The following is a 20,219-nucleotide window of genomic DNA, read 5'->3' on the forward strand; positions in this document are numbered from 1 at the left end:
TCGCACTGATTGATGATCTCCGGCAGGCTAGAGACAAAGGTGAGAGCTGTTTCCTAGTTCTGCTGGATCTCTCAGCAGCGTTTGACACCATCAACCATAACATCCTTCTGGACCGTCTTGAGGGGCTGGGAGCTGGGGGCACTGTCATACAGTGGTTCCGCTCCTTCCTCCTGGGCCGTGTTCAGAAAGTGGTGGGGGGGATGAGAGTTCAGACCCCTGGGCTCTCACTTGTGGGGTGCCTCAGGGTTCTGTCCTCTCCCCCATGCTTTTCAACATTTACATGCAGCCACTGGGAGAGATCATCAGGAGGTCTGGGCTGGGTGTTCATCAGTATGCGGATGATACCCAGCTCTACCTCTCTTTTAAATCAGAACCAGTGAAGGTGGTGAATGTCCTGTGTGAGTGTCTGGAAGCGGTTGGAGGATGGATGGTGGCTAACAGATTGAGGTTGAATCCTGACAAGACAGAAGTACTGTTTTTGGGGGACAGGAGGTGGGCAGGTGTGGAGGATTCCCTGGTCCTGAATGGGGTAACTGTGCCCCTGAAGGACCAGGTGCGCAGCCTGGGAGTCATTTTGGACTCACAGCTGTCCATGGAGGCACAGGTCAAATCTGTATCCAGGGCAGCTGTTTACCAGCTCCATCTGGTACGTAGGCTGAGACCCTATCTGCCTGCGGACTGTCTCGCCAGAGTGGTACATGCTCTGGTTATTTCCCGCTTCGACTACTGCAATGCGCTCTACGTGGGGCTACCTTTGAAGGTGACCCGGAAACTACAAGTAATCCAGAATGTGGCAGCTAGACTGGTGACTGGGAGCGGCCGCCGAGACCATATAACACCGGTCTTGAAAGACCTACATTGGCTTCCAGTACGTTTCCGAGCACAATTCAAAGTGTTGGTGCTGACCTTTAAAGCCCTAAACGGCCTCGGTCCAGTATATCTGAAGGAGCATCTCCTCCCCCACCGTTCTGCCCGGACACTGAGGTCCAGCTCCGAGGGCCTTCTGGCGGTTCCCTCACTGCGAGAGGCCAAGTTACAGGGAACCAGGCAGAGGGCCTTCTCGGTAGTGGCGCCCGCCCTGTGGAACGCCCTCCCATCAGATGTCAAAGCGATAAACATCTACCTGACATTCAGAAGACACCTGAACAGAGTTCAGGGAAGTTTTTAATATGTGACATTTTAGTGTATCTTTCATGTTTGTTGGAAGCCGCCCAGAGTGGCTGGGGAAACCCAGCCAGATGGGCGGGGTACAAATAAATTATTATTATTATTATTATTATCATCATCATCATCATCATCATCATCACAAAAGACTGGCCAGGCTCCCCAGGCAATCCAATCAAGTGACCATTAAACAGGTAACCTGGCAGGCAGGAGGTAAACAAAGCACTCAGATTTCTGCTGTAAACCGCCCTTTCTGTGATGTAGGTATGATATATGAAGGGGTGGTCTTGAGCTCCAGGGCAGGGCATTTAAAATGTCTATATAAGGCCTGTGTGCCATTGTTCTGGGTTCCCCCTCCCTCCTGCGTGTGGTGAGTGAGGACCCTGTTGCAACAGATCAATAAAGATCAGGCTTACTAGCTGCTTTGCTTCTCAATATTCTCTGGTTGGCCTCTGTTATTTTCTTCTACCAATAGGGAACCTACGTAAGGACTCTATTTGGGCTCTTGGATACCCCAAAAGGGAAAAAGGGCAGATTTTTTGTTTACAACATTTGCTTGGAACATTTATTTTATATACATTAGACCTTAAAATTCTTACAACAATTGCATATGGTTGCATGAACTTTTAAGACCTCTCCCCATTTCCCACAATACATTTTTTCACAGCATCATCCATACATCACAAATGTGTCACATAGTAGGAGTGTTTGGAATTTAGAAACATGAACCCGTCACCCACCCCTGTCACAACCCCAGTTTCCCACACCTTTTAACTACCCTCTTCCCCAAAAAACCAGAATAGTTTTTACACATCTCCCTATCTGCAAGGCTTTCCTGCGCTTCTCCTTTAAATGCATCAGGATTCAACCCACCATCCCGATGGATTTCTGCCTGGGGCATGTGCTGCCCTTGATCGCCTCCTGCCTCCTACGGGATTATGGAGTCAGGGCGAGCCCTGGATCCACCAATGCTAGAGGAGTCATTAGCCATTGGAAGCAAGTAAACCGTTTAATTTTGGAGATTATTTGACGTTTCAACAGTTTTCTATACAGTATTGGAGAGTCGGAGGAGACAGTCCGATTCATGGTATCCGCTTCTTGCTACAATTGTATAGGCTGCTTTTCTGAGCCTCTTTGCTGTTGTGCATGGAAGGTGCCTGTGTCCACGGTCCTTGTCCTGGCCTTAGTCTGAGGCTGTGGTGGGGACTTGGGGTTTTGGGGGAGTCGTATAACTGTCCCCCCTTCCTGGTTTGAAGAGCACCAATACCTAAAACCCGGATGGACGACTCGTGGCGTAGAGTGGGGGAAGGAAGGATTTTGCAATATAAAGTGTTATGGAAAAATCTAGGTGCGAGGCTGCTCAGTCCCCCAGCTGGCCGGGCAGAGCCCGTGGGTCCCTGCGGAATAAAGGAAGGAGTCCAGCCAACCGGAGCAAATAGCTGTAGACCAAAGTTTACTGCGCAATAGGTTCAAAAAGCAAATTTGAACCCCAAGGATGGGGTGACAAGGACTTTTAAAACTTTCCCACCATATCCCAGAATACAGTTAATACAGCATCATTGCTACATCACTGACATGTCACAGAAGGGGAGGGGTTAGCCTTGGCAAACATGCCCAAAGATTAGCACAAGCAGACATGGCAGGGCAAGACTCAAGTATAAGATTAGCATAGACAAATATGTCTTAAGTACCCACCACCCAAAAGTCCAATACAAATTCCTTTGCATGTCTGGAGCCTGCGACAAGTCTGGAGATGAGATTTGGCTTCCTCTGGCTAACAATGAGCCCAGCAATTGTCCCCTCTGAGAACTTCCTGGAGTCCTTTTTCAAGGGGAAAATAGTTTTGGAATGAAGAAAACTGGGAAAGGAGATGATTTTATATTATTTTTAAAGCTAGGTAACTTCCCTGAGCTGTCAAGTTGAAAGGATACATTCAGGTATAATATTTATAATATTTAACTTTAAAGATGTGCCCCTCCCCGTAATTTCCGTAACATTTAGACTGTGGGGTGGGGGACCCCACTTTGCAAGTGGATTGCCGGGATCAACCCCTCCCTTCTCTCCTGATCCACTAGGAAGAGGGGAGGGGGAAAACCTTCCTTCCCCCCCCCCACTAAATTCCTCCCCTCCCGGTACATTGTCGCACCCCGCCCTCACAACCTCAAATTGGTCCCATACGTTGCACCTCTTCCTCCTCCTCGGAATCCGGTTTCTGTTCCGGGAATGGAGGGGTGGGGGTGAGCCCCCCCCCAAAAAAAACCTGCCTGCTTCTCCCGCAAGTGGAGCTTCTGCGCCGGATTGGTGCTCTGCGCCGGAGCTCTAGGGGCGCGGTTTTGGAAAGGGGAGGAGGGGCGGCAGGGGAGGACACCCCCCTTCCCCCCCCGTGGATATTGCTGCAGGAAAGGAAAGGAGAATCGGGAGCGAGGAGAAAGAGGTAAAGGGGTCGCGGGGGGGGGGAGAGAAGAACCCAGAGACCCCCTGCCAGCTCCCCAAAGCGCCTTTCGCGGGTCCCATGTCCCATAGGCATGGGCTGGATCCCTGCACGAGTGCTGCGAAGGGGGCTTTCCTTAGGCGCCCTGGCGGGGGCGGACATGGGACCCCCACCTAGGGGGTCCCTCGAGGACCCCTTGCCCCGTTTCCCCCACGCAGGGATCCCGCCTCCCCTCCCGGCACATCCTCCTCCCACCCCGCCCCCACAACCCCAAATCCCCTCCCCAATATGTTGCTCCTCCTCCTCGCCATCTGCCTTCTGTTCCGGGAATAGGGGGGGGGATGAGCCCCCCTCCCAAACTGCCTGCTTCTCCCGCAAGTGGAGCTTCCACTCCGGATGCTGCTCTGCGCCGGAGCTCTAGGGGAGCGAGCTTTCGGAAAGGGGAGGAGGGGCGGCAGGGGACCCCCCCCCCCAAACATCGATGTTGCAGGAAAGGAAATGAGAATCGGGATCGAGGACAAAGAGGTAAAGGGGTCGCGGGGGGAGGCGAGAGAAGGATCCAGAGACCCCCGCCAGCTCCCCAAAGCGCCATTCGTGGGTCGCGTCGGCATGGCCTAGATCCCTGCACGCCTGCTGCCCCTTGGCAGCGGCGGACATGGGGCGCCAACGGAGGGAGACACCATGAGGACCCCTTGCCCCGTTTCCCCCCCACAGGGATCCCTGGAGCCCTGTGGGCTCCGCTTGGAGAAAGGCGGGTCATGAAAGGGTTAACGGGCGCGAGGGACGCCTGGATAGAGACCCCCGTGTGGCTCGTGGGGGGGGGTTGTCCTCTGGATGGAGAGGTGGGGCGCGAAGGGTGAGGGGTGAGCCCCGCCAAGACGGCCTCTGGGTGCAGGGAAGACAGGGAAAGAGGGAGGGGTCGAGGAAGTCGGGGGGGGGGAGCATCCCTGGGGCAGGGAAGGGCAGCAATGGGAGAGAGTGAGAGAGAGAGATACAGAGATACTGGAAGACCAGTCCTTGGGGAGATGTCTCCATCCTGGCGCCCGCCGGGAATCTCCAGAGGGGCCTCCTTGCCTTCTCCCTCCCACCCAAGAATCGGCCACCCCTTCAAGGCGACCAGAGAGGGATCCCTGGAAAGTGGGGGAGGGGTCCAGTCCCCCCACCCCTTCCTTCCTGCAAGCTCCATCCTCTTCACGCCCACATAAGCTCCTGCCCGCCCCAGACACAGTGGTTCAAATCCTGAGGAGAAGAGAGGAGGGGAGAGGCCTTCTGAGAAGCGGCGTTTTGTTTCCGCAATCCCACCCAGGAAGCAGCCAGAAACCTTTTCCTCTCTCTCAGGCTTTCATCTTTAAGTGTCTTTTCCACTGCCTGGTTCATTGAGGATGAGGATAATGTACACCTGTCATCAGAAACAGGGGTGCAGAGTCCATGGAATGGCTCTCAGGATTGGTATAGAAGTTGCACCTCAAAAGCATTTCTGTTCCTCTTATTTTTGGTAGGCAGTGTCAGAGTGATTGACAAGCTGAGATACAATCCTTCAGCATCTGATGATAGCAATTCCATGAATCTTCCCAGTCAAAGGACCCATTTTCATGCTATACAGTGCCTGTGGCTGGAGGCTCTACATGCAAGGTGTGCCTATACAGGCCAGTATTAGCACAGGTGAGGTGTGTGGCCTTCTCAAATTTACAGACTGTATGTGAATGAGAAGTTGTGGGTGGGATTACAGTTTATGGCATCCCTGTGATTTTCTCCCCTCATAACATTTCGTGAGCTGATTCCAAAATTCGTGAGAACGAATTCCAAAATAACTACAAAAATAACTACAAAAGAATCACAATATAATAAGAATGATTGTAGTATTTCCACGCTGCCTAACTGGCTGGGTTTCCCCAGACACTCTGGGCAAATGACAGTACATACAAAAGACAGTAAAACATCAGGCATTCAAAACCTCCCTATACAGGGCTGCCTTCAGCTGTCTTCTAAATGTCAGATAGTTGCCCATTTCCTTGCCCTCTGCCTGCTTCCCTGTAACTTCGCTTCTCACGGGGGGGGGGGGGGGTGAACCAGCAGAAGACCCTCAAAGGAGGACCTCAGTGTCCAGACTGAGCAATGGGCGTGGAGATGTTCCTTCAGGTCTACATACCCGAGGCTGTTTAGGGCTTTAGGTTGCAGATCTTCCTCCTCCGCAATGATCTCCAGAGCAAGTCCAACATACAATTAGCAGAGTAGGAAAAAACGCTCAGAGACAGGAAAAATTCCTTCAGCAAATAAATTTGTTCCTGAAGGCATAACAGGATTCTGTGCCTGAAAAATGCATCCACGGCAATTTAAAGGTCAGCACCAACAATGTGAGATGTGCTCAGAAATGTACTGGGAGTCAGTGACTATCCTTTAGGACTGGTGTTCTGTTGTCTCAGCGGCTGCTCCCATTCTGTTGTCTAGCTGCCACATTCTGAATTTTACGAGTCACCTTCAAAGGTAGCCCCATGTAGCGCATGGCAGTAGTCCAAGCGGGAGATAACCAGAGTATGCACCACTCTGGGGAGACAGTCTGCGGGCATGGAGAGTCTCATCCTGCGTACCAGAAGGAGCTGGCAGACAGCTGCCCTGGACACAGAACTGACCTGTACCTCCATGGACAGCTGTGAGTCCAAAATGAGCCCCAGGTTTGGGGCACAGTTACCTCCATCAGGTCTAGGGAGTCTTCCACACCTGCCTGCCCCCTGTCCACCTGGGACACTATTTCTGTCTTTTCGTGATTCAACCTCAATCTGTTAGCCGCCATCCATCCTCCAACTGCCTCGAGACACTCACACAGGACCTTCACTGGTTCCAATTTAAAAGAGAGGAAGAGCTGGGCATCATCCACATACTGGGGAACACCCAGGGCAACCCCCCCCCCCCAGCGACTTCATATAGACATTAAAAAGCATGGGGGAGAGGACAGAGCCCTGAGGCACCCCACAAGTGAGCACCCAGGGGTCAGAACACTCATCCCCCAACACCACTTTCTGGACATGGCCCAGGAGGAAGGAGGGGAACCACTGCATAGCAGGGCCCCCAGCTCCCCTAGAGGGTCCAGAAGGATACCATGGTCAAAGTTCTCCAAAGCCGCTGAGAGATCGAGCAGAACCAGGAAACAGCGCAACCAGGGCAGTTTCAGTCCCATGATGAGGCCTGAATCCCAATTGGAAGCATAATGGTGGCAGAAGCTTTCCTGGTCCTGCACCCCCAAAAGCTCCAGGCACAAGACTTTCATTAGCTTTGAAGGGGCCATTGGATACTTGGAGGTCTTTTCTTCAAAAGACAAATATTCTGAATACCTTTACAGTGACATATGATGTAAATAGCGCTTCTGTTTTCCTTGTTTCACATTGGAGAGACTTTGATACATAGGTCTGAGCTCATTTCTCGGCCTGAAACTGCTGTGTTAGCAGCAATGGAAGCCTGGGCAGTGTGTTTGGGGGTTCAGGGCTGCCTAGAGAACAAGAGCCCCTTCTCAGCTTGGCTTATATGGTCCCAAGGAAAGCAGAGCAGTACTTTTGGCACCAGCTTGGCTGCAGGAGTGGCTGGAAGGAGGTGTGCAGGACACCATCCAACCGCCTTAGAGAGTCCACTCTGGATTTGTGTAGGTTTTCCTCCACAGCTTTTTCTTTTCTTTTCTTTTTCTAAAGATATATATTAAGATTTTACAAGATAAATACATAGATCCAGTTACAGATAGGTAGCCGTGTTGGTCTGCCATAGTCAAAACAAAAAATTCCTTCCAGTAGCACCTTAAAGACCAACTAAGTTAGTTCTAGGTAAATACATAGATAATAGAGAATAACACAAACAACAACAAAAAAAGGAAAAAGAATACATCAAAGAGAGAGAAAAAACAAAAAAACAAAACAATAAAGGCATAAAAAAGAAAAAATCCAATTTTTAACTTCATAATTCTATAACCCTCTTTCTTTACTTCCTCACATCTCCCTTTTTTGTGTTCCCCTTTACACAATCGAGTTCAGCAAATCCTAACCCTCTTTCAGATCTCATTTATAATTATATATTTCAACCTATTATGTCTCCGATTTTTCTTCTCTTTTCAAATCAATTTTCAACTATTCTTTATAGCTCAATCTCTTATACCACTTTGTATACATTTGACATAATATTACTCTGGTCTTTTCACCCTTTTCTTTTTAAATCATTTTTGCATATTCTTTCTAACTATGTCACTAGTGCCATATTATCTTTATATCCAACATCATTTTAACATTCGAACATTTTACAATGTTTCTGCAAATAATCTTTAAACTTCTTCCAGTCCTCTTCCACCGACTCTTCTCCCAGGTCTCGGATTCTGCCGGTCATTTCCGCCAACTCCATATAGTCCATCACCTTCATCTGCCATTCTTCCAGGGTGGGCAAATCTTGTGTCTTCCAGTATTTTGCAATGAGTATTCTTGCTGCTGTTGTTGCGTACATAAAAAATGTTCTGTCTTTCTTTAACACCAATTGGCCGACAATGCCCAGGAGAAAGGCCTCTAGTTTCTTAGGGAAGGTATATTTAAATACCTTTTTCAGTTCATTATAGATCATTTCCCAGGAAGCCTTAATCTTTGGGCATGTCCACCAAAGGTGAAAGAATGTTCCCTCAGTTTCTTTACATTTCCAACATTTATTATCAGGCAAATGATAGATTTTTGCAAGCTTGACCGGGGTCATGTACCACCTATAAATCATTTTCATAATATTCTCTCTTAAGGCATTACATGCCGTAAATTTCATACCGGTGGTCCACAACTGTTCCCAGTCAGCAAACATAATGTTATGTCCAATGTCTTGTGCCCATTTAATCATAGCTGATTTAACCGTTTCATCCTGAGTATTCCATTTTAACAGCAAGTTATACATGCTCGATAGTATCTTAGTTTTATGTTCTAACAGTTCTGTTTCCAATTTTGATTTTTCCACCTGGAAGCCCATTTTTTTATCCAAATTATAGGCCTCTCTAATTTGATGGTAATGCAACCAATCTCACACTTTATCTTTTAGTTTCTCAAAACTCTGCAATTTCAATGTGTCTCCTTCTTGTTCTAATATCTCCCAATATTTTGGCCACTTGGCCTCCATATTGAGTCTTTTCAGAGCCTTAGCTTCCATAGGTGACAACCACCTTGGGGTCTTGTTTTCCAATAAGTCTTTGTATCTTGTCCAGACATTAAACAACGCTTTCCTGAAAATATGATTTTTGAATGCTCTATGAGCTTTAACCTTGTCATACCACAAATATGCATGCCACCCAAAAGCATTATTAAAACCTTCTAAATCCAAAATGTCAGTGTTCTCGACTTCCGGAGGCGGTGCGAATGGCAATGGCGGTCCTCTTCTTGCTCTGATGGGGAAGCTCCGCGGAAACGGGTCGTCCGCTACGGCGAATTGGAGACCCCTGTCGAAAAACCACAGGCAGCAGAAGCCTGTGGCCGTGGGACTCAGCGGGCACCATTAGCGCCCCCCGAAACTGTAAAGGAACCCCGCAAGGGGCTCCGGAGAGTGACAGGGCTGGAGCGGTGCTGTGAGTCGATCGCTCTTTCTGTGGAGTGAAGCCGCGAAGCTGTTGTCGGTGAGCGCTGACCTTTTTCCTGGGACTATTTGGCTAAGAAACAACTACCCGTGAGTAGGTGAAGTTTAAAGAATTTGTGCCTTTTGAAAAACGAAGTTTTAATTTGACACTGAAGCGGGAGGCACAACCAGGAAGTCCGTCTCCCGGCTTTGTTTAAAGATTTAAAGTAACGACGTCTAATTTGCTTTTGCCTCAGAAACTGCGATTTAAAAGACTGTTATCTGAACATCAGACAGAAGATTTCACCTTATTTTAAGGTGGAAGAGGAAGAATTTGGCTTTTCCTCTCCACGTGTGGATTTATAAAAACATACTGAACTCCTGGCGATCGGGCTGCCAAACCATTAGAGCTGTCAGGCTGCTTGAAGTGTCATATTGTAACTCGCACTCTTTGGAGACATTGTAACTTTTTATGATCAACTCTGCAAAGTAAAAGGACCTGTAAGGTTTATGCACCAAATGAGGGGAAGTCGGAATTTTACAAGAAGTTGCATGAGACAATGTTGGACTATATGGACTATAACAACATCATTATGATGGGCGATATGAATGGGGTGGTATCTACGAATATGGACAAAGCACAAAGACAAAGCATAACAAAAGAGGGCAGGCTACCGAATTTTTTTTTTTTTTAAACTAACTGACAATATGGATTTGATTGACATCTAGAGAACCAAAAACCCCCTAGGAAGAGAAGGGACATTCTTCTCTGAAGCCAAAATGACATGGACTAGAATTGACCAAATATGGATAACTAGAGGACTGGCACCCAAGACTAGAAAGGTGGAAATCTGCCCAAAAACCTGCTCCGGCCATAATGCGGTAAAGATGGAAATGAAACTAACACCAATTGGTTCCTTCAGATGGAAGATGAATGACACCTTATTAAGAGATCAAGAGAAGTTGTTCTGGAAGTTGGGCAATAGGGGCAGTACAGGATTCCTATTGGTGTACCGACCTCCCCGCTGCACCAAGGATTCCCTGCCCGAGCTGCTTCAGGTCGTGGCGGATATGCTCCTGGAGACACCTAGCTTGGTTGTCCTGGGGGATTTTAACATCCATGCCGACACGACCTTACAAGGGGCCGCTCGGGACTTCGTGGAAAGCATGGCCTCCATGGGGCTGTCCCTGAATAAGTCTGGCCCAACTCATAGCCACGGACATGCCTTAGACTTGGTGTTTACCTCTACGGATGCTGGTGATCTGACATTAACTAAAAGCGAAACGAAAGAAGTGCCATGGTCAGATCACTTCCTGGTGCAACTGGACTTCTCCGCAACCCTTCCCCTCCGCAGGGAGGTGGGACCGATTCGGATGGTCCGCCCCCGCCACTTAATGGATCCAATTGGCTTCCAGAGAGTGGTAGGGGATGCTTTATCCCAAGTTGATGGCCTTTCAGCTGATTCCCTGGTGGCCCGCTGGAATGCGGAGTTAACCAGGGCTATTGACTGTCTGGCTCCGAAGCGCCCTCTCCGATTGCATGGAGCCCAGACAGCCCCGTGGTTTTCCCCGGAGCTGAGGGTGATGAAACAATCGTTGAGACGGCTAGAGCGCCGGTGGCGGAAAACTCATTCTGAATCAGACCGGACACGGGTTAGAGCTCAACGTCGAGCCTACCAAGTGGCAATGGCGACGGCGAAGAGGGCCTTCTTCACCGCCTCCATTGCATCTGCAGAAAACAGCAGCAGGAGACTTTTTCAGGTGGTTCGCAATCTATCAGAACCACCTGTACCACCGGGGCCTGGTAGGGACCCCAAGATCTCCTGCAATGCTTTTGCAAAGTTTTTTGCAGATAAAATCGCTCAGATTCAGAAGGAGGTAGACTCCACCGTGGGAGCAGGGCCAGGGCGGGAGAGTGCTAGAGTTCTGTCTGGTCCTGTTACATGGGATCAATTCCAATCTGTTACCTCCGAGGATGTGGACAGGCTGCTTGGACGAGTGAAACCGACCACCTGTCTCTTTGATCCTTGCCCATCCTGGCTGATAAAAGCGGGCCGGGAAGGGCTGGGCGATGGGATCTGCGGGGTGGTGAATGCTTCCCTCTGTGAGGGAGCCTTCCCAGACCCGCTGAAAGAGGCGGTCATTAAACCGCTTCTTAAAAAAACATCTTTAGACCCGGCCAATTTGGCCAACTATCGCCCAGTCTCAAATCTGCCATTCTTGGGCAAGGTGATTGAGCGGGTGGTTGCTGAACAACTCCAAGCACGCCTGGAGGAAACGGACCATTTGGATCCCTTCCAATCGGGATTCAGGCCTCACCATGGGACTGAAACTGCCTTGGTCGCGCTGGTTGATGATCTCCGGCGGGCTAGGGACAAAGGTGAGAGCTGTTTCCTAGTTCTGCTGGATCTCTCAGCGGCCTTTGACACCATCGACCATAACATCCTTCTGGACCGTCAAGAGGGGCTGGGAGCTGGGGGCACTGTCATACAGTGGTTCCGCTCCTTCCTCCTGGGCCGTGTCCAGAAGGTGGTGGTGGGGGGTGAGTGTTCAGACCCCTGGGCTCTCACTTGTGGGGTGCCTCAGGGTTCTGTCCTCTCCCCCATGCTTTTTAATATCTATATGAAGCCGCTGGGAGAGATCATCAGGGGGTTTGGACTGGGTGTTCATCAGTATGCAGATGACACCCAGCTCTACCTCTCCTTTAAATCAGAACCAGTGAAGGCGGTGAAGGTCCTGTGTGAGTGCCTGGAGGCGGTTGGAGGTTGGATGGCGGCTAACAGATTGAGGTTGAATCCTGACAAGACAGAAGTACTGTTTTTGGGGGACAGGAGGCGGGCAGGTGTGGAGGATTCCCTGGTCCTGAATGGGGTAACTGTGCCCCTGAAGGACCAGGTGCGCAGCCTGGGAGTCATTTTGGACTCACAGCTGTCCATGGAGGCGCAGATTAACTCTGTGTCCAGGGCAGCTGTCTACCAGCTCCACCTGGTACGCAGGCTAAGACCCTACCTCCCCGCGGACTGTCTCGCCAGAGTGGTGCATGCTCTAGTTATCTCACGCTTGGACTACTGCAATGCGCTCTACGTGGGGCTACCTTTGAAGGTGACCCGGAAACTGCAATTAATCCAGAATGCGGCAGCTAGACTGGTGACTGGGAGTGGCCGCCGGGACCACATAACACCGGTTCTGAGAGATCTGCATTGGCTCCCAGTACGTTTCCGAGCACGATTCAAAGTGTTGGTGCTGACTTTGAAAGCCCTAAACGGCCTCGGTCCTGTATACCTGAAGGAGCGTCTCCACCCCCATCGTTCAGCCCGGACACTGAGATCCAGCGCCGAGGGCCTTCTGGTGGTTCCCTCATTGCGAGAAGTGAGGCTACAGGGAACCAGACAGAGGGCCTTCTCGGTAGTGGCGCCCGCCCTGTGGAACGCCCTCCCATCAGATGTCAAAGAGATAAAGAATTACCTGACGTTCAGAAGACATCTTAAGGCAGCCCTGTTCAGGGATGTTTTTAATATGTAATGCTGTATTGTTTTTAATACTGATTGGGAGCCGCCCAGAGTGGCTGGGGAAACTCAGCCAGATGGGCGGGGTATAAATAATAAATTATTATTATTATTATTATTGTTGTTGTTGTTGTTGTTGGCGGGGTATAAATAATAAATTATTATTATTGTTGTTGTTGTTGTTGTTGTTGTTGTTGTTGTTGTTGTTGTTGTTGTTGTTGTTAAGAAGGCCCAAAAGACCTTGAGAGACTATTTTGAAGTAAATTTGAAAACTACGGTTGAAAAAAGAGTAATCTGGGACGCAAGTAAAGCGGTGATGAGAGGGTTTCTGATACAACAGAATGCAATAAAAAAGAGAACTCAAAATGAGAAAAAAGATAAAATTTTGGAGAAAATAAAAGAAGGAGAGAAAAAATTCCTGCTTGGCAGGGGGTTGGACTCGATGGCCCTTGTGGTCTCTTCCAACTCTATGATTCTATGATTTTATGAAATTAAGATCGAAACCAAAGTCACAGGAGATTCTGAGAGAAATTAAATTATATCAAGTACAATACATGAAATTGATAAATCAGGAAGTTGAGTGGAAAATTAAACAAATGAGACAAAAGACTTTTGAGTCGGCTAATAAATGTGGAAAACTGCTTTAAAAAGAAATTTTGGTGATAGGCTTTCTTTTGCGTAAATGACAACTCCTCTCTTCTTTACTTTATCCGATGAAATAAACTCTTGGCCTAGTCTTTTGTTAATTAAAACTTTCCTGTGAAGCCTAATCACATGTGTTTCCTGTAGACAAATTAAGTCCAATTGTTCCTTTTTTAATAAATGAAAAACTTTCCTCCTCTTCTCAGGGGAGTTAAAACCATGAATGTTCCAACTTAATAGTTGCAGGGACATGTTGAAGTAGTTCTATTTCCCTCCTACTGCTCCCTAAAGTTCTTCCTCCTTTGATGGTGGTATCGCTTTCCCAGGCTCATCAAGTCCCAAAGGTGTAAGTGCGGAGCTTAATGGTCCAGATCTTAAGGCTCTTAATTCTTCCTCAGTCCCTTTCTGAAGGTCTTCTCCGTAGTCACTCAAAATTTTTCCCTTGTCTTCAACTGATTTAATTTTAACTTTTTTCCCTTTAAAGGTAAAGGATAGCCCCTGGGGGAACTCCCATCTAAAGACAATTTTGTTGCTTCTCAATAATGCTACTAAATCTCCGTAGTTAGTTCTGAGTTCAAGTAAATGTTTCGGGATATCCTTGTAAATTTCCACTCTTGAATCTTTGATCTCTAAGGTCTTCTGAAAGTGCGCACTCAGTATCTTATCTCTTTCTTCCTTCGTTCTGAGGGAGATCAAACAGTCTCTCGACTTGATTTTCCTCCCTCCCTTTCCAAGTCTGAATGCACTTACAATCTTAAAGTCTTTATCCTCTTCCAGAGACCAAAATTCTGCAAATTCCTTTGTCAAATACTCAATAAAGTCCTCTTTTTCAAGTTCTGGTACTGACCTAATCCTCAGATTATTCTCTTTATTTTTCAGTTCTATCATAGACAGAAGTGTCTGATGTTCACCAATCTGTTTACGCATTGGTCTTATTTCTTCCTGCACAGCCTCTACTGTTTGTTTGGCCTCCTCAGCCATTTTGCGGTTTAATGTAGTGTCTTCCAATAATTTCCCAATAGATTGAGCATTTAAATTAACTTGTTGACTCAGATTATTAAGACTAGCTGTATTTTGATCAATTTTAGTTGATAGTTCGGTCACTTGCTTACTTAGGTCATCCAATTTTTCATAAATTTTATTTAACACAGAAGTAAAGTCCCCTCCTGAGGCCATTCCTTCAGGCCTGGTTTGATCTGAGTCTTCCTCTTCTGACACAGGAATACTGGGGGCAGATGATCTGCGTAGCTGAGAAATTATGCTAGGCTCCTGTGTTTTGGTTTTAGTTGATCTTGTTTTCCTGCTCATCCCACTTCTGTCTATGAGTCAAGGTCAGTCCCACGATCTGCTCTTCCCATGGAAAATCCCCAAGTCCAAAGATGAAAAAAATCCCCCAGTAGTTGCACAGCTTCAGTACTCCACTAGAGGGACACTATGTTTATCTTTAAAGTCACAATTTATAAGGTCTTTCCCAAATTACAAAGTGTCCCTTAAAAATCATAAATAAGTTGCAATGTCTCTAAGAAGTGCGAGTTACAATGTAACAGTTTAAGCAGCCTGACAGTTCTGACAGCTTGGCAGACCGATTGCCGGGAGTTCAGAATATTTTTTGTAAATCCACAAATGAAGAGGTAAGGATCAAGTTTGTCCCCTTCCCCCTCAATTTACTTGAGAGGGAATCTTCTGTTTGATGTTCAGATTTAAATCTTTAAAATCACAGTCTCCAAAGCAACATCGTTGCTTTAAATCCTGAAACAGAGCCGGGAGACGGACTTCCTGGTTGCGCCTCCCGCTTCAGTGCCAAATTCATTCTCTAATTTCCAGTTAATCACAGGTTCGTTAAACTTCACCTACTCACGGGTAGTTGTTTTTTAATAATAATAATAATAATAAATTTTATTTATATCCCGCCCTCCCCAGCCGAAGCCGGGCTCAGGGCGGCTAACAACACTAAAACAATACAACATTATAAAACATTATAAAAATGAGTTAAAAACAAAATTAATGGCAACCATAAGCTAAAGTCTTGAAAAGATTGCCAAAGGAGGGAGTCAGGCTGCGCCCTAACAAAAGGCCAGGTGGAACAGCTCTGTCTTGCAGGCCCTGCGGAAAGATGTCAAGTCCTGCAGGGCCCTTGTCTCTTGTGACAGAGCGTTCCACCAGGTTGGAGCCGCAGCCGAAAAAGCCCTGGCTCTGGTTGAGGCCAGCCTAACCTCTCTGTGGCTTGGGACCTTCAAGGTGTTTTTATTTGAAGACCGTAAGTTCCTCTGTGGGGCATACCAGGAGAGGCGGTCCCGTAGGTACGAGGGCCCTAGGCCGTATAGGGCTTTGAAGGTTAAAACCAGCACCTTAAACCTGATCCTGTACTCCACCGGGAGCCAGTGCAGCTTGTATAGCACCGGATGAATGTGATCTCTAAGCGAAGACCCCGTAAGGAGTCTCGCTGCGGCATTCTGCACCCGTTGGAGTTTCTGGGTCAGTCTCAAGGGCAGCCCCACGTAGAGCGAGTTACAATAATCCAGTCTGGAGGTGACCGTCGCGTGGATCACAGTGGCTAGGTCAGGGCGAGAGAGGTAAGGAGCCAACTGCTTAGCTTGGCGGAGATGAAAAAATGCCGCCTTTGTTATAGCTGCAATCTGCGCCTCCATAGAGAGGGAGGTATCGAAGATTACACCCAAACTCTTAACGGATGGTGCTGGCACTAATTGCACCCCCGCAAGAGATGGGAGTTGCCCCCTCAGTCCCAAGTCGTCCCGTCCCAGCCAGAGGACCTCTGTCTTCGAAGGATTTAACTTCAACCGGCTCCCACGAAACCATCCAGCCACAGCCTCCAAGCATCTGATCAGTGTGTCTGGGGCCGAGTCCGGGTGGCCGTCCATCAACAGATAGAGTTGGGTGTCATCAGCATACTGATGGCAGCCCAGCCCAAAACTCCGGACAAGCTGGGCGAGGGGGCGCATAAAGATGTTAAAAAGCATCGGGGAGAGTATTGCACCCTGGGGCACACCACACACCAAGGAGTGGCGGGATGACAATTCCCCCCCAAGCGCCACCCTCTGTCCCCGACCAGAGAGAAACGAGCGCAGCCATTGAAGGACTGTGCCCTGGATCCCCACGTCGGCAAGGCGGTGGTCTAGGAGTTCGTGATCGACCATGTCGAAGGCTGCTGACAGGTCTAGAAGAATCAGCAGCCCCGACCCGCCTCGATCCAGCTGCCTGCGGAGATCATCTGTTAGGGCGACCAGAGCCGTCTCGGTCCCATGACCAGCGCGGAAGCCGGACTGGAATGGATCCAGAGCTGATGTTTCATCCAGAAACCTACCAAGCTGTTCAGCAACCGCTCTCTCAATCACCTTACCCAGGAATGGAAGATTCGAAACCGGGCGGTAATTGGATAGATCTAAAGGATCTAATGATGTTTTCTTTAAGAGCGGGCGCACCACTGCCTCCTTCAGTTCCCCTGGGAATGTCCCAGCGCCAAGAGACAGATTGATGATATCCCCCAGGGGGCCCCGCACCTCGTCTGGACACGCTCTAATCAGCCAGGACGGGCACGGGTCGAGAGGACAGGTGGTGGGCTTTCCAGCTCGGAGGAGTCTGTCCACATCAGCTGGGGATATCCAGTCAAAGTGGTCTAATACTGAACCCGAGGACAGTCGAGGGGCCTCCAGTTCCTTTATTGTATCCAAATTGGCAGGGAGGTCATGGCGGAGCAACAAGACCTTCTCCGCAAAAAAGCTCGCGAATGCCTCACAGCTGTGTGTCGAATTGTTATTTAAATTTGGCTGTCCTTCAAGGGACGTTAAAGACCGAATTATACTAAATAATTGCGCCGGGCGAGAGCTAGCGGATGCAATGGAGGCCGAGAAGTAGGACTTCTTAGCGGCCTTCACTGCCATCTCATAGGTTTTCATAAAAACCCTATAAGATGTTCTTGAAGCTCCGTCACGGGCACCCCGCCATACTCGCTCTAGCCGTCTGAGGTCCCGCTTCATTTTCCGGAGCTCCTCGGTAAACCAGGGAGCCCGGTTTCTGCGGGGTCGCAGAGGGCGCTTAGGTGCGATCTCATCGATGGCTGCCAGGAGCTGGGTATTCCAGGCCTCAACAAGCTCAGTCAATGAGTCGCCAGGGGGAGAAAGGTCCCGCAAGGCTTGACGGAATCTATCAGGGTCCATCAGCCTCTGCGGGCGAGCCCAAATTGGCTCGCCACCCAAGCAGGGTGGGGGTGGAACGTCAATCCTGGCTTTCAGAGCATAGTGATCAGACCATGGCACCTTCATTGAAGGAAACATGATCACATCTATACCGATGCCAAAGATCAAATCCAGCGTGTGGCCTGCTTGATGTGTGGGGCCCGAAACAAACTGGGAGAGCCCTAGTGTCGCCATGGAAGACACCAGGTCCAGAGCCTGTGAGGAGGGAGTGGCATCAGCATGGATGTTGAAGTCCCCCAATACCAATAGGTTAGGGAACTCCAAGGCCCAGCCAGCCACCGCCTCCAGCAGGCCTGACAGGGTGGCTGCTGGTGTGCTAGGTGGCCGGTACACCAGCCAGACAGCCAAGCTCACCTCGGAGCCCCACACTAGGCCAACACATTCAATGCCGGGGATCGATGGCGAAGGTAGAGCCCTGAAAGAACAATCTTCCCGGATTAATAACGCCACCCCTCCCCCCCGGCCCACAGTCCGCGACTGGTGAAGGACGGAGAAACCCGGGGGCGCCATCTCTCGTAAGGGAACAGTATCCCCTTCACGCACCCAGGTCTCAGTCACACATGCCAGGTCAACCCCCTGCGAGGTGAAGAAATCTCGCAGGGTGGCGGTTTTGTTGCCTATAGACCTGGCATTGCACAACACCAGTGACGGAGGTGAGTAATCCTTGCTCACCCTACCCTCGTCTCTCGGGATGGGGCGCAGATTGGAAGGGGTACGAGCATATCCGTATCTCGATCCCCTTCGCCTATGACATCTGCCCCCACCGCCATACCTCCCTCGCCCCTGCACAGTAGGAATCCCAAGCCTAATATTCGCCTCCATTTACAGAATATAAAAACAAACAAATAAAAACAATTACATGAAAACAAAACCAATCCCCACCCCACTCCACAACCACCCAACCCTGACCCAAAATAAACCAAAACAAAAAAACCCTGACCCAAAATAAACCAAAACAAAATAAAAATACATAGATAAAAACCACCGCTTATGGTGGTACAACTAAGCAAAAAATAAAAACCGTTTAAAACATATAAAAACACTTCAAACAACCACTGCAGCAGCACTAGTGTCCCCCAAAGCTGCGGCAGTGGTAAGCGTGGGCCCCGCCCCCTGGCCTGATGGAAAGTGGGCCTGCAGGGGGAAGAGCCCTCCCCACAGATGCACGGCAAAGCGGCAGCAGCAATGATTCCAAGGGCTCCAATGCTGAGATGGAGTCTGGGGCCCGCCCCCAGGCCCAAGGTGGAGAATGGGCTTGCAGGGGGAGCGGTCCTCCCCAAGACTCACCGGCAAAGCGGCAGCAGCAGTGTTCCGGGCCTCCTTGGAGTCTTTTATGCTGGGGTGGAGTCTGGGGCCCGTCCCCAGGCCCAAGATGGAAAATGGGCCTGCAGGGGAAAGAGCCCTCCCCACAAACGCACGGCAAAGCGGCAGCAGCGATGTTCCAAGGCCTCCTTGGGGCCTTATATGCTGAGGTGGAGTCTGGGGCCCGCCCCCAGGCCCAAGGTGGAGAATGGGCCTGCAGGGGGAGCGGTCCTCCCCAAGACTCACCGGCAAAGCGGCAGCAGCAGTGTTCCGGGCCTCCTTGGAGTCTTTTATGCTGGGGTGGAGTCTGGGGCCCGTCCCCAGGCCCAAGATGGAAAATGGGCCTGCAGGGGAAAGAGCCCTCCCCACAAACGCACGGCAAAGCGGCAGCAGCGATGTTCCAAGGCCTCCTTGGGGCCTTATATGCTGAGGTGGAGTCTGGGGCCCGCCCCCAGGCCCAAGGTGGAGAATGGGCCTGCAGGGGGAGCGGTCCTCCCCAAGACTCACCGGCAAAGCGGCAGCAGCAGTGTTCCGGGCCTCCTTGGAGTCTTTTATGCTGGGGTGGAGTCTGGGGCCCGTCCCCAGGCCCAAGATGGAAAATGGGCCTGCAGGGGAAAGAGCCCTCCCCACAAACGCACGGCAAAGCGGCAGCAGCGATGTTCCAAGGCCTCCTTGGGGCCTTATATGCTGAGGTGGAGTCTGGGGCCCGCCCCCAGGCCCAAGGTGGAGAATGGGCCTGCAGGGGGAGCGGTCCTCCCCAAGACTCACCGGCAAAGCGGCAGCAGCAGTGTTCCGGGCCTCCTTGGAGTCTTTTATGCTGGGGTGGAGTCTGGGGCCCGTCCCCAGGCCCAAGATGGAAAATGGGCCTGCAGGGGAAAGAGCCCTCCCCACAAACGCACGGCAAAGCGGCAGCAGCGATGTTCCAAGGCCTCCTTGGGGCCTTATATGCTGAGGTGGAGTCTGGGGCCCGCCCCCAGGCCCAAGGTGGAGAATGGGCCTGCAGGGGGAGCGGTCCTCCCCAAGACTCACCGGCAAAGCGGCAGCAGCAGTGTTCCGGGCCTCCTTGGAGTCTTTTATGCTGGGGTGGAGTCTGGGGCCCGTCCCCAGGCCCAAGATGGAAAATGGGCCTGCAGGGGAAAGAGCCCTCCCCACAAACGCACGGCAAAGCGGCAGCAGCGATGTTCCAAGGCCTCCTTGGGGCCTTATATGCTGAGGTGGAGTCTGGGGCCCGCCCCCAGGCCCAAGGTGGAGAATGGGCCTGCAGGGGGAGCGGTCCTCCCCAAGACTCACCGGCAAAGCGGCAGCAGCAGTGTTCCGGGCCTCCTTGGAGTCTTTTATGCTGGGGTGGAGTCTGGGGCCCGTCCCCAGGCCCAAGATGGAAAATGGGCCTGCAGGGGAAAGAGCCCT

General features: G+C 50.2%; 1 protein-coding gene across 9 annotated transcripts in view; it reads left to right on the forward strand.

Moving 5' to 3' along the window:
• The window catches only part of LOC309351813 (uncharacterized protein), a 146,412-nt gene that overhangs the window by 121,501 nt on the left and 4,692 nt on the right, over positions 1-20,219 (forward strand). The window contains exon 1 of one of the 9 annotated variants that reach the window (XM_081879819.1): positions 3,561-3,598. The exons of 6 other annotated variants lie outside the window; for them this stretch is intronic. The gene's annotated coding sequence lies outside the window, so the exon portion shown is untranslated. Of the gene's footprint in view, positions 1-3,560; positions 3,599-3,998; positions 4,121-6,509; positions 6,968-20,219 lie in introns of those variants that run through there. 2 more of the 9 variants (XM_081879820.1, XM_081879821.1) reach the window with 2 other exon arrangements.

The sequence above is a fragment of the Podarcis erhardii genome, assembly GCF_964252035.2.
Source record: "Podarcis erhardii genome assembly, chromosome: 10".
Lineage (NCBI taxonomy): Eukaryota > Metazoa > Chordata > Lepidosauria > Squamata > Lacertidae > Podarcis > Podarcis erhardii.